The following is a 22,313-nucleotide window of genomic DNA, read 5'->3' as shown; positions in this document are numbered from 1 at the left end:
TTGAAGGAGAAGCATTACAGGGAAGAGGTCACGTATCAGGAAATATCATTTTCATAGGACGTGAGATGGGCTGAGTCATTGGCAAATATGCACCATAGCGGCTCTCCCCAACAGGCACTACCAGTTTGGGCAGCATCCTGGCTTTGTCGAATAGGCAGCAGAAATAGCCCAGATCAGGCCAGCTTAGGAATCTGAAACCAAGAACTCCCTGGCTCTTACCTCTCACAGGTTTCCCCTGTCAGGTCACGAGTGTTTATCATGAACAATCTACTTTCAATATGCTGTTTGTAGGGGTGGATATCACTGTTGCTAAGACCTTTTTAGCCTATGGCGATTTCAAGTGAGCATCAATACTGTGGCCTTCCCCTTTGGAAGGGGGGAGAAAATGCACTTTCCATTTCCTGACAGCAGGCTCTCCTGGGCCACTGGGCTGCGGTTGGAGGAGGAAGCTGAGGACACAGCTCCCTTCCTGTCTCCCCAACGTGTGGACTTCAAGTAAAGGAGGGAGGGAAGGTAGTTCCTGCCTCCATCCACCCCCTTCCCAGGAGGTTCCAGACCACAAAAAGGACTGAAAGTGCACTCAAAACCATATTATTTCAGCAAGCTGGGCTGCCCACATCGACGTCGACCCCTTCCTGCAGCATGGGCAGTGGAGAAAGCCTATCTGCAATCATTGAGGAGAGAATGAAGACACATTTGACCTTCTGTCTAAATTATTCCCCGCTGGGTGCACCCTTCCAAGGCTATAAGCTGCCTATAAGATTGAGAGACACTTATTGATTTTTGCTGAGGGAGGCTGTCTCTGAGTCAGGTTCCTCCACCTCATTCAAGAAGGTGTCAACACACAAACTCTCAGAAATGCCTCTCTTGGCTTCCCTCTCGAGACGACTGTGATAAACAGATTCTATCTCACAAGCAAATGCCGGTTAATTGGTACTGGGCCGTATCCATAACTCTGAGGAAGGAGTTGGCTTGAGTAGAGGAGGCAGTGATTGGGCATTAATGTCCGCCCAAGGCAAAATGTGATTAAAAAAAAAAAATAGCCTCAACATAGAACGTTTGCCACCTCTCTTCTAGAGAAGTAATTCTTCAGTTTCTCAGAGCAGAAAGACTCATGTAGACTACTTACTTCACCCACACCTTGCTACAATGGACAAAATAATGGTGAACATACAGTAGATTGAATACCTGCTACATGAGTATCACTGCATTATGTATTGTCCACATATCACCAGTGAGCTTCAGAGCAGCTCCCTAAGGAACACATCATAATGGCCCCTTTGGAGGAAACTGCTGAGACCGCAGGAGGGCCAGTGGTGCCTCAAAGTCACATTGGTCGGGGTCAGAAATTTGACCCCAAGCCAGCCTCACTCCACAGCTGGTACTATTTCCCCCCACCTTAAACAAGCTGCTAGCTCCAGACCTCTCATTCTTAGGCTATGTCTGGTTACTTCAATATAGTAAAACAAACACACTGTAAATTCATCAAGAAACAAAGTGTGCGAGACATGAGAGTCACTCAGTAAATGAATATGGAATGAATGACAGCGTTGAGCTGGTGTTAGCCTCTTTCCCGCCCACAGGCACAGCTGTGAGCACCTCCAAAGCCCAGCGCTGCCCCCCACCCCCCTCCAAGGACATGACCTCAGACATGACTCCGGGCTCTGCACCCTTCCCTGACTTTGTAGAGTGCTGTAAAATTAAGTCTTCAGGTGGTTTCGTGTCTCCTGCCAATGTTTCCCCAGAGCTCAGATTTTGGTTTCCCTTTGCCTTCAGCCCACATTCTGATGCAGCCAAACCCGGCTCCTTCAGGATGCAGTCCAAACCAGAAAGCGTGGACAGGATGTATGAAAGACTGTTTAAACAGTTTAAAGAATGAACCATTTGAAGTCATGAATACTGCAGGAACATCGTAGGCACTAAGGACTGTAGATGATTGAAAAATGCATTTTGGACACAGAAGAGGGTGAAGATCTTAGTGAACACAGGGAGAACTTTGGTTTTAATTCCAGATATGTTTATTGAGGCAGCATATATAGTTCCCCCATAAAATTCAAAAAGTGAAAATAAGACATCTCGAGGAATGTATTATAGCATGACCTAACTTTTCAAAAATGATCTTTAACTTCAAGGATTTGGGAGAAATGGAGACCATGATTGTTTTGTTAAACAAATTCCAGCCTCGTTCTAGAAACCACATGTACACAGCAATTGAAGAAGTGGCTTAATGACTAATTGGTGTTGCTGACATCTCCTTCATTCATTACTGAGCCCACACCAGTCCTTCTCACAGGGCTTATATTATGCAAATTGCTAAAACTGTCTTTTTACTCCTCATGGCAGGATGAAAGAAGCTGTTTTTCTCCCTTAGAACCACTTTGTCTGACTCCTGACTCCTAGACTCTGAGTAAGACACACACGTGACTTTCTCTTGGGGTGTGCCCATCCCTGTGGACAAGCAGACAGGCTGCTCATCCTAGACACACAGGCTCTGCTTCAGGACCCTATCCTCTGCCTCCCACCATGGACGCTCCTCCTTCCATCTCCCTGGAGAGGACGCTCCTCTCTCCCACCTGTTAACACTGAGGGCAGGGGCTCAGTTCTCGTCTTTGTCTCACTCCCTTGGTGACCTCCTCCAGTCTTGTGCCTTCCAGAGCACCCAAATGCCTAATGCGCAGCCCTCATCCAGACCTCTCTTCTGCACTACAGCCCACCTCTCCACCTCCGGGTCTAATGGCATCCTTCAACTTAAAGGGTCTGGAAAGACCAGGCCTGGTCTCTCCACAGACAATTCCACAGGAAGACTTCCCCTGTCAGAGTGGTGGCAGCTCCCTCGTTCCAGGGGCTCCAGCCAAAGACCATGGAGGAGCCTTGGACAACTTTCCTTCTCTGATACCCCACCTACCGTCTACTGGAACATCTCTTAGCTTCAAAACATAGCCAGAATCACTCTTTCTCAGTTCCTGTATTACCAACCCCACACCCCCACCCATTTCACTCATAGGAAAAGCCAAAAGTCATCGCAATTGGGCTTTTTCTCTCTGACTTTACCTATTACTCTTCAGCTCCCCTGGCCTCCTAGCTATTCTCTGAGCACATGGGGGACCTCCCACCTTAGGACCTTGGCACTGGCTATTTCTACCTCCTTCAGAACTTTGCTTAAGAATTACCTGCTCAAAGAGGCCCACTTGGCCACTCTACTTAAGTCCAAGCTCCAGGTCCCTATGCCCACACTCCCAATTCCTTGCTGGCAATACTTTTGCGTAAGTCTTATCTCAGCCTCCTTGTAGCCTATCACACCCGCAAGGATGTAAGCTCCATAAAAGCAAGGGTACTTTTTTCTGTTTCTTTTTTCCCCCACTGAACGAAGGCCTAGAACCACTTCTAAGCACATAGTAGTTGCTTAATAAATATCTATGGAATGAATGAAAGAAAACTACATGCACATAAACCTTAAATATGAATCTTAATAAGGGAAATAACCACCTCGGGATTCTTACTAGGATGAACTGACCCTCCACGCACAGCCACAGTTACTCTTCCATGTAACCCCAATTTTAGTCATTGCAGAAACAGCCCCAGATGTCTGAAATGAAACTGAAAAAAAGTGTAATAATTTCATTTCTGCCTCTTAAATACCCAGCTCACCACACTCTGTCAACTCTCCTAGCTTTGCCAGGACACATGCCCACTTTAAGGACCAGATACCTATCCTGAACCCCAGGACAGGTACATTTGGTCACTGATTCCCCTTGGCCCCAGTGACCTTGGACTGACCTCAATTCTCACAAATTTCACTGCACTACAAAAAATTTTTTTGTTGCATTTTCTTCCCACAAGTATGTATGGTATTTAAACTGTGTCTGAATCGTGACTCCAGCAAGATTAAGTTTCTTAATCTTTCTATGTCTCAGTTTCCTCATCGGTAAAATGAAGATGAGAGTGCCTACCTCACAGATTTGTGATGAGTGAATAGATCCAAAGTGCTCAGAACGCGGGGTGGAGGACCGGTGCTCAGTAAATGTCAGCCATTATTGTCAACATTGTTATTTTCACTATGAACACCAAACACAGTGTCTTTTTGGTTTTTTATTTCCAGCAGCTAGTATGGTGCCTGGGAGATGCTTAGAAAAAGTCTGCAGGATAGATGAGTGAATGAATGAATGAATGAATGAGGATGAGCTATTTCAGGACAGTGGCCATATATTTTCATCTCCATTTCGCACAAACCTGGCATCCAATAACTCTCAGGAAAGGCTTTCTGAATTTTGAATGAATGGCATATAGGAGGCTTTCTGCATACAATCTGTATAGTACAATTTTGGGAAAGCATAAAACCAAACTAGTGAGAGCACTGAGGAGGTTGCTGTGGTGCTTAAGTTCTGCGACATGAAGAGACAAGATATGTGACTCTGGGCACATTTTTAAAACTTTTCTGGGTCTCAGTGTTCTCCTCTACCAACTGGGGCCAAAGAGTCATTGTGGCCTAAGAGAACTAACCCAGACAGCGCCTGCAAAATGCACAGTTCAGGACATGGCACCTCAGTACCTCAGTCAGCAAACGTTGACTTTAAAACCACGTGGCCAGAATGGACTACTCGTGCACCCTCGTGCATCAGGCCCAAGAGCACCAAGAGAAGGCCGATGTCCAGCTTTATGGGACAAGAGCTAAATCTCCATCTTTCTACCCTCATGTCTTTTCACGTTTGTGTAAATTGATAACTTCACCAAAGGCGTCTCTTTCTCACCCCCACCTGCCCATGACCCCAGGGAGAACCTAGATAAATTCCTCTTCTATAACCAGAACCCCTCCTTTCTTCAGGTGTGAGATTTTTCTCCAAAACTTGGCAAACAAGTCCAGAAAAGTCTCATCACTTCAGGAGACTTGAGAACAAAAACTGGTTTTTTTTCTGGTTTCCTCTCTCCACTTCCTCCCCTGAACCCTCGCCAAATCTGCGCAAGCAACGGATGGGTGAGAGGAGGCTCGGCTCATGATGAATCAAGCCCCTAATCACAGATGGCACTCGGCCTCATGCGTGCCCAGGACAAACTGAACTTTAGCCTCTGTTGATTGGAATCCAGAAAATACCCGGCACTTTATTTTAATTCATCATCTCTGACCACGCTGTGAGGTCTGTGTGATGACTCTTTTTAATGTCATATTTGAACTGATTGACTTCTCCAAAAACGCAGGGTAATGATTTGAGAGAAAAAAATACAGAGGAAGTTTTCTTACACATAGATGAGAGAGGAGGAGGCACTGCCCGCACCTCTGATGCTTTGAGTATCTGAACGGGGGAGTTGGGAAAAGGATGGAAGCAACAGCTTACTTCCTTGTCTTTCAAAACTAAAAGCCAGAAGCTATTTATATTACATCTTTAGGGAGTCAGAAGAATACCAAACCCAGCAACAAAGCCTGACTTCCTCTCATGAACTTTGAAAAGCAAAGCTTAAAAGTTCTCAAGCTTAACATGGGAAGGAGGAAAATGATGAAAACAGAAATATGGAATGACAGAGGGGATAATTGCTACAATTTAAAAAATGGCCCTGTTTCATCCTATAAATGAAAAAGTCTTCAAAGGAAAATAGTACTATTTGTATGATGTCCTTAGATGAGTATCTTTGCTCTTTAGTATCTTTGTTTTGATGATAATAAATGAATTATAAGTCTGTATCTGGAGCTTTAGCAATATATTTGCCATATGTATGTTCATATATATGTATGCATGCGTGTATGTACACACATATATTTGATCAATAATTCTTTAAGAGTTAGCTTAAAAATATTATTTGGAGCAAGAGTTGTTGGAGAAGATGGTAGGAAAATAACAAGGACTCAGTCAGTCTTGTCTCCTACCAAATCTGAACATTGAGAAGTATATTCCATAAATGCTTGTTGACTATATGAATACGTCAAAAGATACATTTAGCCAAAATTACATATTTAAGTATGGCAGTAGTATGTACAGCATTAGGGGAAGGAAATTCAAGCAACCAGATTGAGGTGTCTGTAATGACATTCTGATGTTGACATTCTGTAGTAGTTGTTGATATTTTAACATTCATACCAACTTTTAATCCCCTAAAAACAAACCATTAAGCTTTCAACTTCTTTTTATTACCATGAAATCTGTGCACTAGGTGCTTTTACCCCCTCCCTCCTCTTCCCCTCCCTTTCATTGGCCTTATTTGGTCCCTAATCCACAACCCATCCTTGACTCTCACCTCTCCCCTTCTTAGACCTCCCCATATCCTTTACCCTATCCTTTACCAGATGATCCCAAGTCAAAATATCCCTGGTGTCCAAACAAAGGATAATGTTAAATGGTCCCAATTTCACCCATGGGGCAAATGGACTGACCAGGGCTGCTGGTAATGGACATGCCAGGAAAGGCAGAGTGAGAGGAAATCATAAAGAGCAATGTACAAGATTTGGCAACAGAGCAGATGTAGTAGAAGGAACACACAGAGCAGCCAAAGATGACTCTCTGGTCAGCATGTGATGAGAAGAATGGGGACGTCGGGGAAGTAAAGAGCAGAAGAGGGTGTGAGAACAGCTGAAGAGGATGAGTTTGGACTGGGCCATGGCAAGGTCAGTAGCAACATCAAAACCCTGAGTAGCTTCACATGATTTCAGATAGAGTTGGTGTTGATGGTACAAGATGCATGGGGCCAATACACTTCGGGGTCAGGGTCTGGCAAGGCTGAAGAACAGAAGTCCTTGAGAACAACATCTCCAAATGAGGGCTGAATTGAGGCTGCAGGGGCCTGGCTTCTAAGAATGCCAGGCGACACTCTGGCTCCTACCACTCAGGGGGCCCAACACTTCCACCTATTTATTGTTGAAGCCCTGGAGGTGGGGGAAGAGGCCAGTCTCATAAGTCATGTGTGGCTGAAGGAGTTGCCAAAAGGAACTGCTCCTTACTGTTCTATATCTCACTTATTCAAATAAAGAACTCCTTGTAATTCTTCTCCTGAGGGAAGGATGGAGCTGTGATTTGCAAACCCAAAGGCAAGTTTGTTATGGCTGCTGTAACAAAGTACCACAAATGGGGTATGATGTAAGTAACAGAAATTTCTTTTCCCACCATTCTGGTTGTGAGAAGTCTGGGACCAAGACTGGTTCCTTCTGAGGGCTCTGAGGGTGGGCCACATTCCAGGCCTCTCTCCTTGGCTTACACATGTCTGTCTTCATATTCACAAGTTGTTCTCCTTGTGTCTTCATATTGTCTTACCTCTGTATGTATCTCTCTGTCCAAACTTCCCCTCTTGGTAAGGGCACCAGTCATATGGGGCTAGCGTCCATCATAATGACTTCACTTTAACTTGGTTACTTCTGTAAAGACCCTGATTCCAAACAAGGTCCCATTCTGAGGTACTAGGGGTTAAGACTTCAACATATGAATTTGAGAAGACACAGTTCAACCCTTAACAGCAAATCAGAGGGAAAGGACAAGTGCATGAGGAAGTACACGTTCTAGGAGGACTCTATCTAAGTGTGCAGAGTTGGCAGTCATAAGCTTGGCCTCAGACCTTTGGAAATCCCCTGCATCTGGTTTTCCCAATTCTCGTAATCTCATCCCACCAAAAAAAAGACATCTAAATACATTCCATGCATTTCTGTTGAGACGCTCACTCTGCTGCCCTCTGTGCAATGTGCTAAGAGGTTTTAACTAGGGTGGGTTAAATGGCTTGGTTAAACTAATGTCTCTGAGACATTTCACCCATTCCCTAAGGCTAAACAAATTTTTTCCAGGTGTTAAATACATTGCATAATATTAGACCACCTGCGGCTCCATGGCTCCATCTCCTAGCAGCAAATCAGAGTGAAAGTGGTTAGTGACCTTTTCCCTTTGTGTCATTGCAGTCTAGAAGACCCTATGTTCTTCTAGACTGGTGGGAGAGACACTGCTGGGTGAAGGAGAGGGGTTTACTCTCAAGATAGGTAGATGTGGGCTCAGGTAGAGTTTCCAGTGGAACGCTGATAATGTACCAGCTGCTGCATTAAGCTGGAGGATTCACTTGTGAGCAGGACAGTCTTTTGGGTGGGAATGGGAATTCTCACATTCCCACAGGCAGATGGAATTTACAAGTGGAAGGGCAGAGAAGCTCAGAGACAGAGGGACTAAACCTGTTGCTTTCAGAGCAATCCTTGCTTAGTGGTTCTGTGAACGTTTCTATTGGTGGGTTTCCATGCAATACCAGTTGCTAAATATTCCTATATTACCATTGCATAGGAACATACTGTTGGAGGGAAATTGAGATGGTGGCAATGGTGGAAACCAGCTTAAGTTAAGAAACAGGCTTTAGATGGTTATGGAGTTTAGATAATTAGGTTGAGAAAAACCAGGATTTGTGTAGCAATTCTCAACTGTTTTACTGTCAGGACTCTTTTCCATTCTTAAAAATTATTGAGGCCCTTAGGAGGAACTTGACGGAGGAACAAGGGGTGAAGAAGGGCGGAAATGGTGGGGGAAAGGGAGAGAGGCAAACCATGAGAGACTCTTGAATGCTGACAAAAACTGAGGACTGATGGATGTGGGGGGGAGGGGGGATGGGCATGGAGGAGGACACTTGTGGGGATGAGCACTGAGTGTTATGTGGAAACTAATTTGACAATAAACTATTTGTAAAAAAAAAAAAAAAGGAAAAAAAATTATTGAGGCCCTTAAAGAGCTTCTGCTCATATAGTTTATATTGATTAACATTGACAATGCTGTAAATTAAAGCAAAGAAATTTTTGCAACATATATTCATTGATTTAATGTAACAACTACCCGTTACATGTTAACATAAATAACATCTTTCTTGAAAATTAATTATATTCTCTTCCTCAAAAATGTAGCAAAAAGACTTCATTGTGTCATATTTTTAGAAATTTATTTAATGTCTGGTCTCAGAGAAAACAGATAGAATCTCATATCTATTTCTGCTTTCAATCTGTTAGTTGTGCTATTTTAGCTGAAGTATATGATGAAAATCCAGCCTTACACAGATATGTAGTTGGAAAAGGCAGGATTCTGTGGGTTTCCTGAAAAGAAATCAGGGCTCCCCAGGGGTCCTCTGGCCACACTTTGAAAACCACATTAGTTTAATCTTACTACATCCTGATTGGACCTCTTCTTCTAACTATACTGTTAGAAGGAGATTCAAACCTCAGGATTTTAATCCATAATATAAAATTTTGTTTTAATTTGTCTGTGTCATGTACATCCCTACAAAGCCTTCATTCTTTTTACTTCTGCATTTGAGAAGTCAGCTTTGTGCTAAAACTTACTATCTTTTAGCTTGTTTGCAGTGAGAGAGTTAACTAAAGAAAAGATAAATTAGAAACAAATATAATACAATTACCTATAGTTATCAGAAATAGTTTTTTAAAGCCTCCAACTCTGAAGACCCAAACACTCTTAACTATGCACATATAAATGATATTAAAATATGTGTATGTAAGCCATAGACAGTAGGAAGTATTTTGTGAATTTTGTTTTGCTGTCTTTTTTTTTTTTTTTTTTTGGTCTTTCGAGGAACTATGTCATATGAATCATGAGGACCATTGTCAACGCAAAGGAAGATAAAGGAAATTGGTTCATTGCTCAACTGTTTCAAGCCCAACCCTCATTAGCAAATTGTGGTTCTTTAGGCTGACCAAGGGAACTTGGGCCTAATAAACTTGGGGTGTGGTCACAGGAGACTGACCCTTGCAAATCTTAGCTGAGTTACAGACAGTATCACCCTGAAAGCAGCCAATGAGTTGTTTTCCTAAGCCAGTGGCATGCAGAATATCATGTGCTATATAATATGGTTAACAAGGATGACTGAATTTGAAGAAACCAGTCCACAGATGTCAAAAACCCTAAAGAAGCTCACCGTGAAGTTAAGTCTTGGGACCAATAGTTCTAGCCTAAGTCTTAGACCCTGGGAACCAAAGAAGGAAGAAGAAGGAGGAAGAGTAGCTCTCCTTCATCCCTTTATTGAAAACAGGGCTAGTCCTAGATGATACTGGCCTTGAAAGACCCCCTTCCACAATTTTTACATCCTTTACCACCTTGCAAAGCCCCTCTCTCTGAATGCACACAGTGTTTCCTACTGTCTTTGTCCTATGTCACTCAGGTCCATGATTTCCTAATAGTCATTCCCCCACTACATCTGCCCTTCTCCTTAGCCTCACTAGCTAAACTCTGGTGCCTCACCTGGGAGTTCCAACAAAATCTATCTGATATACATTCAAGCTTCAAGTTTAAATTCACATACACATTTCCTGAGCCCTGCCTGGTCCCACTTCTTTGTCCTTAGCCCTTAGGTGAAATCAGTGTTTCTGTTGCCTCACCTCTTTGCCAAGGCCATTTGCATCTTTAGAAGGTGTGTCACAAAGAGAAATGAAAACACTCAGGTGAGGGGAAATCTTGGGGGCTGGGGAGAGGTTATAAGGATATCTCACACTCCCACCCCCAAAGCTACTTTAGTTATTCTTGTCAAGAGAGAAGGGTCGTCTCCCAGGAAACTCAACTTTTGCTCTTTGATTTCATGTGAATTCCCCACCTCCTCCTTTTATTAGGAAAGAGCATAAGGTATTTGTTTCTAGATTTGTTTGCAGAAAAACCAATAGTAGTCTTCCAGTTTCAAATGAGGATTCTTAATGCATGGCCTATAATATTTGACATTGTTACCCCAGGTCTGCTTATGGGGTCCAGAGAAAATGCTGGAGGCCTCAGGGAGGTGTTGCTAACTGACTGTCAGTGTGCTATTCCAACAACCACAAAATGACAGTATGCCTTTGCCTTTTCTAGGAAAAGGACACTTTCTTTCTCATTGCAAATCACTGAATTCATGGTAGTATCTGTCTGGCTGAACTCTTGTGATGCCCCAGTCTCCTTTCCTTTGTGGTTTGCTTTTTCTTGGTAATGATTCCATTCCATAGTTTTCTTTCTGGGTTAACAACTCTCCTGGATGTTATATAGCAATCCCAAATGAAGCATGAGTCTCCACTAAATCATAATAGGGATAGTATTGATCCTTGTCTTGATTGCATCCATCAGTAGATTGATGTCCAGACAGATTCCATATGGAACAGAACAACTGTCTGGGTTTTCTGGGACAACAGATTGATTTGGGCTCAGGGAGGTTTTATAACCCCTGCTAGATCCTGGAGAAGTCTTCATGTGCCAAAGGCTGCAGGAGATTTTTCATTCTCAACTTTTTAAAATGTTTATTTCTTTTGAGAGAGAGAGAGAGAGAGAGGAGGGGTGGGAGGTCAGAGAGAGAGAGAGGAGAGAGAGAGTCCCAAGCAGGCTCCGTGCTGTCGTCACAGACTCCAACGTGGGGATTGATCTCACAAACCATCAGATCATGACCTGAATGGAAATCAGGAGCCAGAAGCTTAACTGACTGAGGCATCCAGGTGCCCTTCATTCTCAATTTTAGTGTCCCGTTAAGAAGGTTAGGCAGACACAAAGGAGAAAGTGCTACATTTACCTTTAAAGAAATGTTAAAGCAATTGGATTGCATACATGTTATTAAGCTGTGGAATAGGAATAGGACCTTAAGATATAATGTGGTTTATTTTAAAGTATAAACACATACACGCTCATATTTCATGGAGCAATAGAGGAAAATTTCTTCTGGAAAAGCAAATAAGCTTAGGAAAACCGAACTTATGAATTCATGCACATTCCTGGCTTTATGACCCCATGGCTTTATTTGGTTAATGTTAACTTTCCACATTTGGCCACCAAAATAGCTTTCCATTCCGACCGAGGCTGTTACTGCAAAGTAAATAGCTTAAGTTTTCCTTTCACACCTCACCGGATATTAATCTTTCAGAATCACTGCCCTGCCTTTTGCAATGTTCTTAATGTTCACACTTCCTATTGAGAAACTGCTGCACACACTGAGGATATCCTGCTTGATCAGCAGGGTCTGCTGTTCTGAGTGGCAGTTCTCAGGAGATCTGCCCCTGCTATTCCCTCTGATTGTTGCCTTGGGGGACATGCCTTGTGCCCTAGTAGTTCTGAGGTTTGTCAGATCCAGATCATTGTCTCTGACTAATCATGGTCTTGAACAACAGTTGTCATTCAAAGGTTGTTCTCTTACTGAATTGCCATGACTAGGCAATCATTTTTTATATTGAAGTATTGGACATTTTTAGAGGTGATTCCCTGGTGATTATTCAGGGAATTATACATTAGGCTATGCAGGAAAATATCTTTTAGGAACTCCACGTGCTCAATGAAACGTCACATGGAGTAGAAACAATTGTGAATGGAAAGGTGATTTCAGGACATGATGATTCCAGCACAATTTGTTTTTGAACTGTGTCTTCTCATAGTACTTCATGGATTTTTTTTTTTTTGTTAGTGCTGGGAAATATGATGGGAAAAACATGGGCAATTTTTCTAAGGCTAATATCATTGAAGAGTATTTCTTCATTTGAGGAGGAGAGTTTGTTCCAAACTGGAGGAAACTGAGAAAATCGTTTCTAGGACTTAAATTGTAATTCAGTTTCTGTCCCAGTTATCTAATACCATGTAACAAAACACCCTCAACTTTAGAGGACTCAAACAAAAACCATGTTCTTGTTCATGATTCTATGGATTAGGAATTCAGACCAGGCTTCATGGGGACAGTCCATGGTGTTGTCTGAAGCAGATTACATGTGGCTAGAAGACCCAAGATGGCCTTATTCATGTGGTTAGGGTACTGGTGCTGGCTGATGGCTGGGAGGTATTAGTCGTCATATGTACACTGAGGTGGCTGGGTCTCCAAAGGAACTGGAAGTCCTCTTATAACCCATAAGTCACACAGTGTCAATTCCCCCACATTCTGTTGATCAAAGTAAATCACAGTATGGACCTAGATTCAAGTGGAAGAAAAACAGACCCTACTTCATGGCTGGAAAATAATCCTGGCAGCACAGAAATTGTTGGTAACCACTTTTTGCTAAAATGCTTCTACCATGGCTGGTTCCTAGCAAAGCACTAGTAAAATCCTTCACTTAACCAATAACTATTAACCAATTGCCTCAAAAAAAAAAAAAGAGAGAGAGAGAGAGAGGGTTACTTATTTTAATGTCTCCAAAGTGCCATTAATTGTAAGATGTACATTGTTCTGTATGTTATTTTAAAAAAGAAAAAGGCCGCCAAGTAAACCATGACATGACACAAATTGTTCTCACCTGTTTTTATCTTTCCCAGTTCGCAATCACGCGCCTATGAGGCTGTCTTCTTAGTGGACTCTGTCTCTTTTCCTTCCAGACTCTTGCAGTTCAGCCCTTCTTTGTTTGAGAGATGCAGAAGGGAAGTACAGGATTCCCTATTTCTCTGCCATCTTGCCTCCCCATGATATAAATTGTTAAGATACATCTTGACTTTGGAGATATTACGAGGTGGGGGAAATGTGCATATTCAGGATAATGAAAAGTGGTAATTATCTGATAGATAATTCAGTAGAGTTCTCAGACAAATGGATAAAATCCAAGGCTTGGAAGCTAGTCGTTATTTTGATCACTCCTGAGTAAGGTACTCATTCTGGCATAGTCTGATAGAACAGGGCCTTAAAGGGTCATTATTTCTCAAACCATGAGGGCAGGCAAACCATGGGAATCAGGAGAACAATAGGGTATTTGTAGCTCAGTGAGCAAAGCTACCTCTATTGGGAAGTTGATCCCTACTTTTGGTTGCTTTGTACCACTCAGCTCAACCAATACACCTAGACCTCTACTGGATTCTTTAATTAACTCACTGAGTGTTCTTCACCATTGAGAAGTCCTCGGTAGTTTCACACTGGCTTCCTAGATGACAGGTTTCCAGGAATACACGAAGTCATAAAAGCAGTGATTACCATATTTCCAAATTTAGTCAATGCTTATTGGGTCCCTATGTGTGCCATAGAGTGTGTGAGATGCTACAACAGTAAAAAAGACAGATATGCAGCATTCCCTCTTATAGTCTGATGGGGGAGGCAGGCAGTGGGCAAGTAAAACATTTTTTTAATGTTTTTTTATTTTTGAAAGAGAGGGAGAGAGAGAGCATGCAAATGGGGTAGGGGCAGAAAGAGAGGGGGATGGAGGATCTGAAGCAGGTTCTGTGCTGACAGCAGAGAGCCTGATGGAGGACTTGAACTCATGAACTGTGAGACCATGACCTGAGCCAGAGTCAGACACTGAATCAACTGAGCCACCCAGGTACTCCAAGGAAAACATCTTAAATCGTGGGAGATCTTATAAATGGTATGAGGGAAATGAAGAAGGTGGTGAGGGAAAATAAGAAGAGACTTATTCTCCATGAGTAGGAGAAGGGCAGAGAAAGAGAGAAACACAGAATCCAAAGCAGGCTCCAGGCTCTGAACTGTCAGCACAGAGCCTGATGGGGGGCTCGAACTCCCACCAAACCGTGAGATCATGACCTCAGCCAAAGTCGGAAGCTTAACTGACTGAGCTACCCAGGTGCCCCATGAGGAGACTCCTTTAAACTGAGGTGATCATGGAAGGGCATCCTGAGGAAGGAATATTTAAGCAAAGACCTAAAGATTTAAAAGGGTGAGCTATGCACAAAGCCAACGGAAAGTGCTCTAGCTGGAACAGAAGACACAGCAAGTACAATGGTGCTGAGGTCACAAAGAGCTTCACATGTTTTTGAAACTGAAAGTAGTTTGATATAATCACAGCACAAGGAGCAAATTTCTCCAGAAAGCAGGCCTAGAGATACATGTAGAAATTTCTCCTATGTTCCACACAGGCAAAACAAACAGAAAATGTTTAAAAAGCAAACAGCAAAACAAAAAAACTGGAACCAGAATTTTACAAGCCTATAACCATCTCTGAGAAGAAAAAAAATGAGCCTATAGTGATGTTTTTTTTTTTACTTTCCTTCTAGAATATGATGCAACTATTTCTTGGATTTATAGAAGCTTATTCACAAAGTCAGTATTTCTCAAACATGAGAAATGAAGCAAGTCTTTAAAGGAAAAAAATACATAAATCATCAGCATGGACTTAAATCATTTTAATTATGTTTCTTTAAGATGAATGAAGTGTAACTGCCTTATGCTCATAGATCTTATGCAAATCTAAAACTAAATCAAGTTTACAAATTAAATACAAACTAAGCTTTGAAACCAATAAAATGCAAATTATCAACATTAGAGTAATGAATGATGTTATTTGCTGCCACTAAATTGCCGCTGTTTGCATAGCAAACTATACATGAATGTGTTTCATTTCACTTGTTGCAAAGCTGGACCATTATTGTTATCATCTTCTTTGCTTATCTTTTTTAAAAATAAGCTTTCTTATTTGGATGGATCCATTATTGATACAATGGATCCATTATCATAAAAGGCCAATTAGCACACTTCCAAATACAATGTATATATAGTGTGTGTGTGTGTGTGTGTAGATATATATTCCAAATACAATATAAACATATATTTTTAGGTTTATATCTTTGTATGAGAGAGAGGGAGAGAGTGTGAGTACATGCACATGTAAGTGGGGGGAGGGGCAGAGAGAGGGAGAGAGAATCCTAAGCAGGCTACTCACTGTCAGTGCAGAGGCCCATGCAGGGCTCCCTCTCATGAACCATCACATCATGACCTGAGCTGAAATAAAGAGTCCAACACTTAACTAACTGAGCCACCCAGGTACCCCATCACACTTCAAAATACAATACTGAAATTAAAATATATTGTTTCACAAAAAAATTCTTTGTCTTTCACTACTGTATTTATAATCTAACCATTGCTAATTTAAAGATAATATTTTACAATATAGCCAATGACTTTATGAATGTGTACTAATGGCCATCTCTGAGGTTTTTATAGTTTCATATGCCAATGATACGGACCATTACCTCTCTCTATGGAATGAGTGCAAAAACCTTAGAGTGTATGTTGTATGGTAATTTGGCTTTACTTGGTACTAACTACGACCATATGTGCAATGCAAATGTCCCTATGAAATTGCATGGGGTACTTTAATAAAAGGAGGTAGTCTGAGAATTCTGGAATGTGCTCAGATTCCTTTAAGATTACCATTTGAAAATAAAAAAAAAAGTTTAATCCTATAGATTTTGTGGACTCAGGAAATGTGTCTGAAGGCTCTAGACTGAGAAAAGGTACATGTATTAATAATGGGATCAGAAGGAAGAATGGGTCTGCAATGTTTTATAATATCAGGAGCAATCAATCCAACATTAATATAGCTGGACAAATGCATGCCACAGAGATATAGCATAGGACATTTATTCAGCTTAGAAACAATGTGAATAAGGAAGCACAAAAGCGTAATAGCTCTTAATAATGATTAATACTTCCTAAGTGTCTATCAGGTATTGTGTTAGGTAATTAATAATGATGATTTGAAAAAGAATGCAGTTCATTTATTAGCTACCACAGGTGTGTGTAATAGAATAACATAATTCCAACTAGGTCACGTATTTAAAGAAAAAGCAGGAAGGCAATTTCTAATTTAACAATATCAGGTCTAACAATCTAAACAAAAATCTCTGAGGAGAAATTTCCTACCCAATTTCTGGAGACCGAATCTCTTCCTGAATTCCAGACTTGAATATCAATACACATCTCAGAATATCAGTGATAGATGGTGTTCAAAGATGGCTTCCAATTGTGCCTTCCCTCCAACTGTACATGCACGCTGCTCCTCAAATCAAGAGGTGAAGTCCTACTCCCCATCTTTAGAATACAGGCTGGCCTTAGTGGTTTGCTTAACTAGTAAAATATAGCAGAAGTAACATTCGGGTGCTTGTAAAGCTAGTTATAAGAATTCTTGGAACTTCTACCTGGCTCTTTTGAAATGCAGTTGTTAGGGATATTCCCTCTTGCAGCCCAACTGCCCTACTGTAAGGAGGCTAAGCAACATGTGCTGACACTGCCATTGACAGCTGCCAGCAAATGGCCAGCATCAAGTGCCAGCCATATGCCTGAGCCCCAGATGTCTCCTACAAATTCCAGAGGAAAACAACCCCAAGTTTTCCAGCTAAGCCCAGGCAACCTGCAGAAACATGGAAAATAATAATAATTGCAGTTTTAAATCACTAAGTCTTGGGTGGTTTGTTATGCAGCAACAGGTCACTATAATAGTATCCCAGATCCCAAACCAAATCTTTCATTTCCCCTTCACAGAACTCAATCCTTATGTGTCCCATCACAGGAAAAACTTCCATTTAATGGGGTAAAAAAATATCTTGAAGTCATCCTTGATCTTCTCTTTTTCTCAAATGCAACCTCCAATCCATTGGCTCAATCTCTAAATCATATCCCAAATTTCTTCATTTACTATTTCTTCCGCCCCTCCCATCCTTATCCAAGCTACTGCGACCTCTTACCAGAGCTTCTGTAATAGCCACAGAGCTGGTCTCCCTGCTTTCCCTTTACCTCCAGGGTTTCTTCTCAACACAACAGGCAGCCAGAGTCCTTCTTTAAAAATGGAAATGACTCCTCTGCTCAAAACCCTCTTGTCACACCTAGAATAAACCCAACATCCTGACCTTGGCCTAAAATGTTTTCCAGCATCTGGCTCCCATTTCCTTGCCAAACTCATTTATTACTGCTCTCCCCTTTGCACACTCTTCAGCCAGACAGGCCTTCTTGCTGTTTCTTGAATATGCCAATGTCACCCCTACTTCAGGTTCTTTACACTCACTCTTCCCTCACCCTGGAATACTCTTAGTTGAGATGTTATTATGATCCTTTTAGTCATATCTCTGTGCATAGTGCTTCTGCTCCAGGATGCCCTTTTCTGATCATCCTAGCTAAAATAGCAATGCTTGACTTTCTGCATCGCCTCACACTGCTTTAGTTTTCTTTATCATAGTTCTATCACCACCCTTCGCTATTGATCTCTTTTGTTTCCTGTCTATTTTGCTCCACTTCAGTGGAACTCCATGAGGACAACGAAGTTGTCTGTTTTGTTTACAGATATATCACCAGTGCCTAGAATCATGCCTGGCACATAGTAGGCCCTCAACAAATATTTGTCAGATGAATAAACAGTCCCTAGACCTGTTTCCCAAAGTGTCAATAAGGACTGACATGCATCTGCCTTCTTGACATTTAAGCTGATGTTTTCCATATTTCCTTCAGCTCAGAACATCAAGACATATGAGAAGACACATCATCCCCACGTATTCTATGTTACTAATATTTGGCCTCACTACTGCCTGGGTATTAGGTGTTCTCAATATGGGACCACAAATCCTTCTCTTAATCCTAACTTCTTGAAACTCAGGTTGAGACTAGACTTTGTGTAGGAGCCCATGCAAGCTCAGATGGCCAACCCTGGTCACTTATCTATTTAATCAACGTCAGTAGATCCCCTACTGTGTTCCAGGCCTGGTAAAAAGTACTAGTGATACACTGGAGAAGAAGACAGATTGGGCTCCATCTACTCGAAGCTAGCATTCTGAAGCATGAATGAAAGATAAGGCAGCCAGGGAGTAATGGCAAAAGGTGCCATAGAAAGTGCCTATAACCACAGCCTCAGGGATGTGTTCAAATCCGTGGGACAGACACATGTGTGGCTTGGGAGGTCCTGTCTCAGTAGTATCATCTAGATGACATTGGCTGTAACCAGCACACCCGCTGAGTACCCCGTAACCAATATTGCTATGCCCACACATCACTAGGGCCCTGGGAAACCCTGTGACACAGCCAAATAGCTGTAACCTTTTAGGCCTTTCAGAGCACTTCTGAAGCCCAGAAAGGCAGTGTATTGTCTGTATTTACCCAGCAAAACAACAAAGGCAAAAACCACGCTTCTGAATATTTTCAGCAGTTGGGACTGTCGGAAAAGTAAAGATTCATGACTAAATATATCCAGGCAGTGTCTCTGCACTGTTAGGCAGGGCTCAGTTTTCCTTTGTTTTTGTTTGTAAATCTCATCACTTTCAAAGAGTGGTCATATTAAAAAAAAACAAAAAACACTGTAATAATAAACACCCTTAATCCATCACGAATTATTATGGAAAAATTTCCTGTATTTATTTTCTCTAGAATTCCTAAATTCCTGTGGAACTCCTAGTAAGGTTTTCAAGTGGCGGGATCTTTTGTGAAGATTCAGTGATGTGGGTCACGAGCTCACATGAAAAGTAGATGCAATTTCCCACAACCATTAAAGTTCTCTTTATACTTCTTACATGTTTTAGCTAATCTGCCTCTCTAACTAAACTCTAATCTGTCATTTTCTTTTTCAAAGAAGAGTAGGAATCATTTAACTGAAGTCTCTCGGGACTAAATTGTGGATGACAACATCTAACATAAAAGCTTAGACTATTAAGCGCTTCACAGCCTTTATCTCATTGAATTTGCACAACAGCCTTGTCAAGGGAACACTGCTATTACCATCACCTCCATTTCCCAGATGAGGACACTGAGGCACGGCATGTCTTAGTGCCTAGCCCACGGTTACCTAGCAGGGAGCTCATTGGTAGAATGGGAATTCAAACCAGGACCCATCTTCTGCAGAGCCAGCAAGAAGCACCACTGCGCCCTTCAATCTGGCTTCAGAGGCTGGCCTATAGTAGGCACTCAATAGCAGATAGGGGCAGTTCCCGACTTTCAGTTAGCCAGCTTGCTAGTAACTCACATATTTGGACACTCAACTGCAGAACATCCCTCCACTCATAGTCTCCCTCCTGTCGACACTGCTGTAAAGAGAGCCCCCATTCCTTCCACCAGAGGACTCCCCACTCTTTCCTGAATCCCCTCCCTCCAGCTTCCCTCCCACCTCCCTACCCTAACCGCAGCCTCGGGGTTGCCCTCTAGGGGCAGGTGAGGGAACTGTTCAAGTGAAGGTCACTTCTGAGAACCAATCTGGACAGGGACCTTGCACCACTACTGGCACTGTAGTATCCTGACATGAAGGATTCCATTGTCCAGCCTGCAATCTTCGCTCTAAATGCCTTTTCCATAGGAAAGCAATGTTGCTTTCAAACAACCAACCTGCAAGTGAGCCCTATCCATTGGAACTGCCTGTTTAAGATGATGCTGCAGCGAAAATTCCTGTCTACTGGGATCTCTCCAAAGCTTAGAGGGAAAGTTGTAGATATGTCAGGATGACATTAAGTCCAAGTTTCCTGTTTCATTTTTTACCAGACTCATGTAAATCGATCATTAGTGCACTATTTCCTATGCCAAAAGTTATTAGGCGTATCCATGTTTGAGGCACATTTTGTGAAATCCTCTCCAATGCAAAACCACAGTATGTGGGTCATCTGTTCTGTGTTTGCATCCAGCCTTCACCATTTTGAAACTGTTTTAGGTACTGGTGCTTATGCACTTCTGTTCTTAATGGGTGGTATTTTCCTTCTTCACACTTCTTATATTCTTTTAGGCTCATCTTTGAAATGTTAGCCTTGGTCCACTGACATGAACATTTTTAAAAAGGAAATTAGTTGTAATTTCTTTCAAGTTGTAAAAGTAACATATTATTTATAAAAATTACTTTTCTTTCTTTTACAAAAAAATGATGTTTTGCCTTCAATCAAAAATATTTCATCAGTCCTTCTGAAAATGCCTTTCTTCCCTAAAACATAATATTAGAATAGTAATGCAGCAGCTCTCAAACATGAGCACGCATCAAGATCACCTGGAAGGCTTGTAAAAGTGCAAATTGCTGGGCCCCATCCATAGAGTGTGTGGGGCCTGAGGTGGGGCATTTCTGACAAAACATCAAGTGAAGTTGATGCTGCTGGTTAAGGGACCACAGTTTGAGAACACTGATTTAGTGTTAGAGCCCAAAAAAGTCTTGAAGATCATTTATGCCTTATTTAAGCCTCTAATGGCTATAATTTACAAAATCCTACTCAGACTGGCCTGAGTGCAGAAGACAGTTTGTTGGAGCAGCTGGGATATCTCCCAGACTCCAAGATAAAGGTGAACAATCAGGCCAAAGAGCAGGCAGATTGAGGCACACAGCAGGAGGGAGAGATCTCCTCTGTCTCTGTCTCTTCACTCCCCAATCTAAGCTCAAAGTTGCTTGTTCAAGTAATCAAGGGAGAGATCTGACTGGCTACTGGCCAGCTGATGAATGGACTCCCCAGGGCCAGTACCCATCCCTGATTCAATCAGCCTAATCCAAATATGGTACTCTAAGAAAGGTGTGGTTCTCAGAGAAGAGTGGCTTGGCAGAAACTCTAAATAGCTTGTACCACATCATCATTGGAAGTCTTATTGTCACAGGAGACAGCTGTAGTTTGGGGAAAGTAAATACTTGCCAAGGAGCATGTGCCTAATAAACGACAAAGCTGAAGCCAGTCTTACTTTTTTTTCTGGGGGGGTGGGGGGGGGAGGTGGAGCCTGGTATGTGGAGCCAAAGCGAATCTGGAAGTGGAAAATGGACATTTGTTTCTTAGCCAAGTGGGCCAGTGGACCCAATTACCAGTGGGCCGGAACTGCAGGTAGCAACGCCAGAGACCTGGGTGGTGTTAAATATTCAGGAATTCTGTAAGCACGTCGACCATTGGTAGCTGGAAACTTGCCATAGTCAGAGTATTTACACCATGAAAATTGGGTAATGTTACAAACTGGCCCTCCTCCTTATTTTTTAGTTCCAAAGAGCCAGTTTACCAGCACACCATTGTCTAGCTCCATGTGGGCAAAATTTACAATCAGCATAGACACCATATTTCATATAAGATAAGGCAACCTGAATTTGCAGTTTCCCCGGTAGCTGTCTTCCTAACCCCTACCGTTAGCGAATTGCCCTGGGGCTGGCAGCTAGGATTCACCTTGTATATCCAGTCCCTCAGACGTGTCTCCTGACAAGTTTCCCATTGACACTTGTGCCCAAAATAAGCCCACTGTCTCATTGACCGTGTGTTGCTCTTGTCCCCAGATTCAAAGCTGGCTCCGTCCTGACTGCCAAATCGCAGAACTGTAGTATCACAAATGTAAGACAAGCCTGAACAAGTGCATATGAAACCAACAGAAGGGGCACCTGGGTGGCTCAGTCGGTTGAGCGGCTGCCTTTGACTCAGGTCATGATCTCACGGTTTGTGGGTTCGAGGCCCACATTGGGCTCTGTGCTGACAGCTCAGAGTCTGGAGACTGCTTCGGATTCTGTGTCTCCCTCTCTCTCTGATCCTCCCCTGCTCATGCTCTCTCTCTCTCTCTCTCTCTCTCTCTCTCTCTCTCTCTCAGAAATAAATTTAAAAAAAAACCAACAGAAGAGTCTTGAAGAGATTTGCATTAAAGAAAAGAATGCAATAAGGCAGCCAATGAACAAATGCCCTCAGGGCTACTGACTTACTGTGTGGTTATTTAAAGAAGGAAACTCTTGTGCAAATTGCCCAAGACGTCTT

The 22,313-nt window shown here is 42.3% G+C and overlaps 1 pseudogene; it reads right to left on the bottom strand.

Moving 5' to 3' along the window:
- LOC120236218 overlaps positions 1–22,313 on the bottom strand; it is a 77,578-nt pseudogene that overhangs the window by 11,732 nt on the left and 43,533 nt on the right.

The sequence above is a fragment of the Hyaena hyaena genome, unplaced genomic scaffold (assembly GCF_003009895.1).
Source record: "Hyaena hyaena isolate Hyena2069 unplaced genomic scaffold, ASM300989v1 scaffold_149, whole genome shotgun sequence".
Classification (NCBI taxonomy): domain Eukaryota; kingdom Metazoa; phylum Chordata; class Mammalia; order Carnivora; family Hyaenidae; genus Hyaena; species Hyaena hyaena.
The sequence above is the reverse complement of the archived record's forward strand: the minus strand, read 5'-3'. Positions and strand labels throughout refer to the sequence as shown.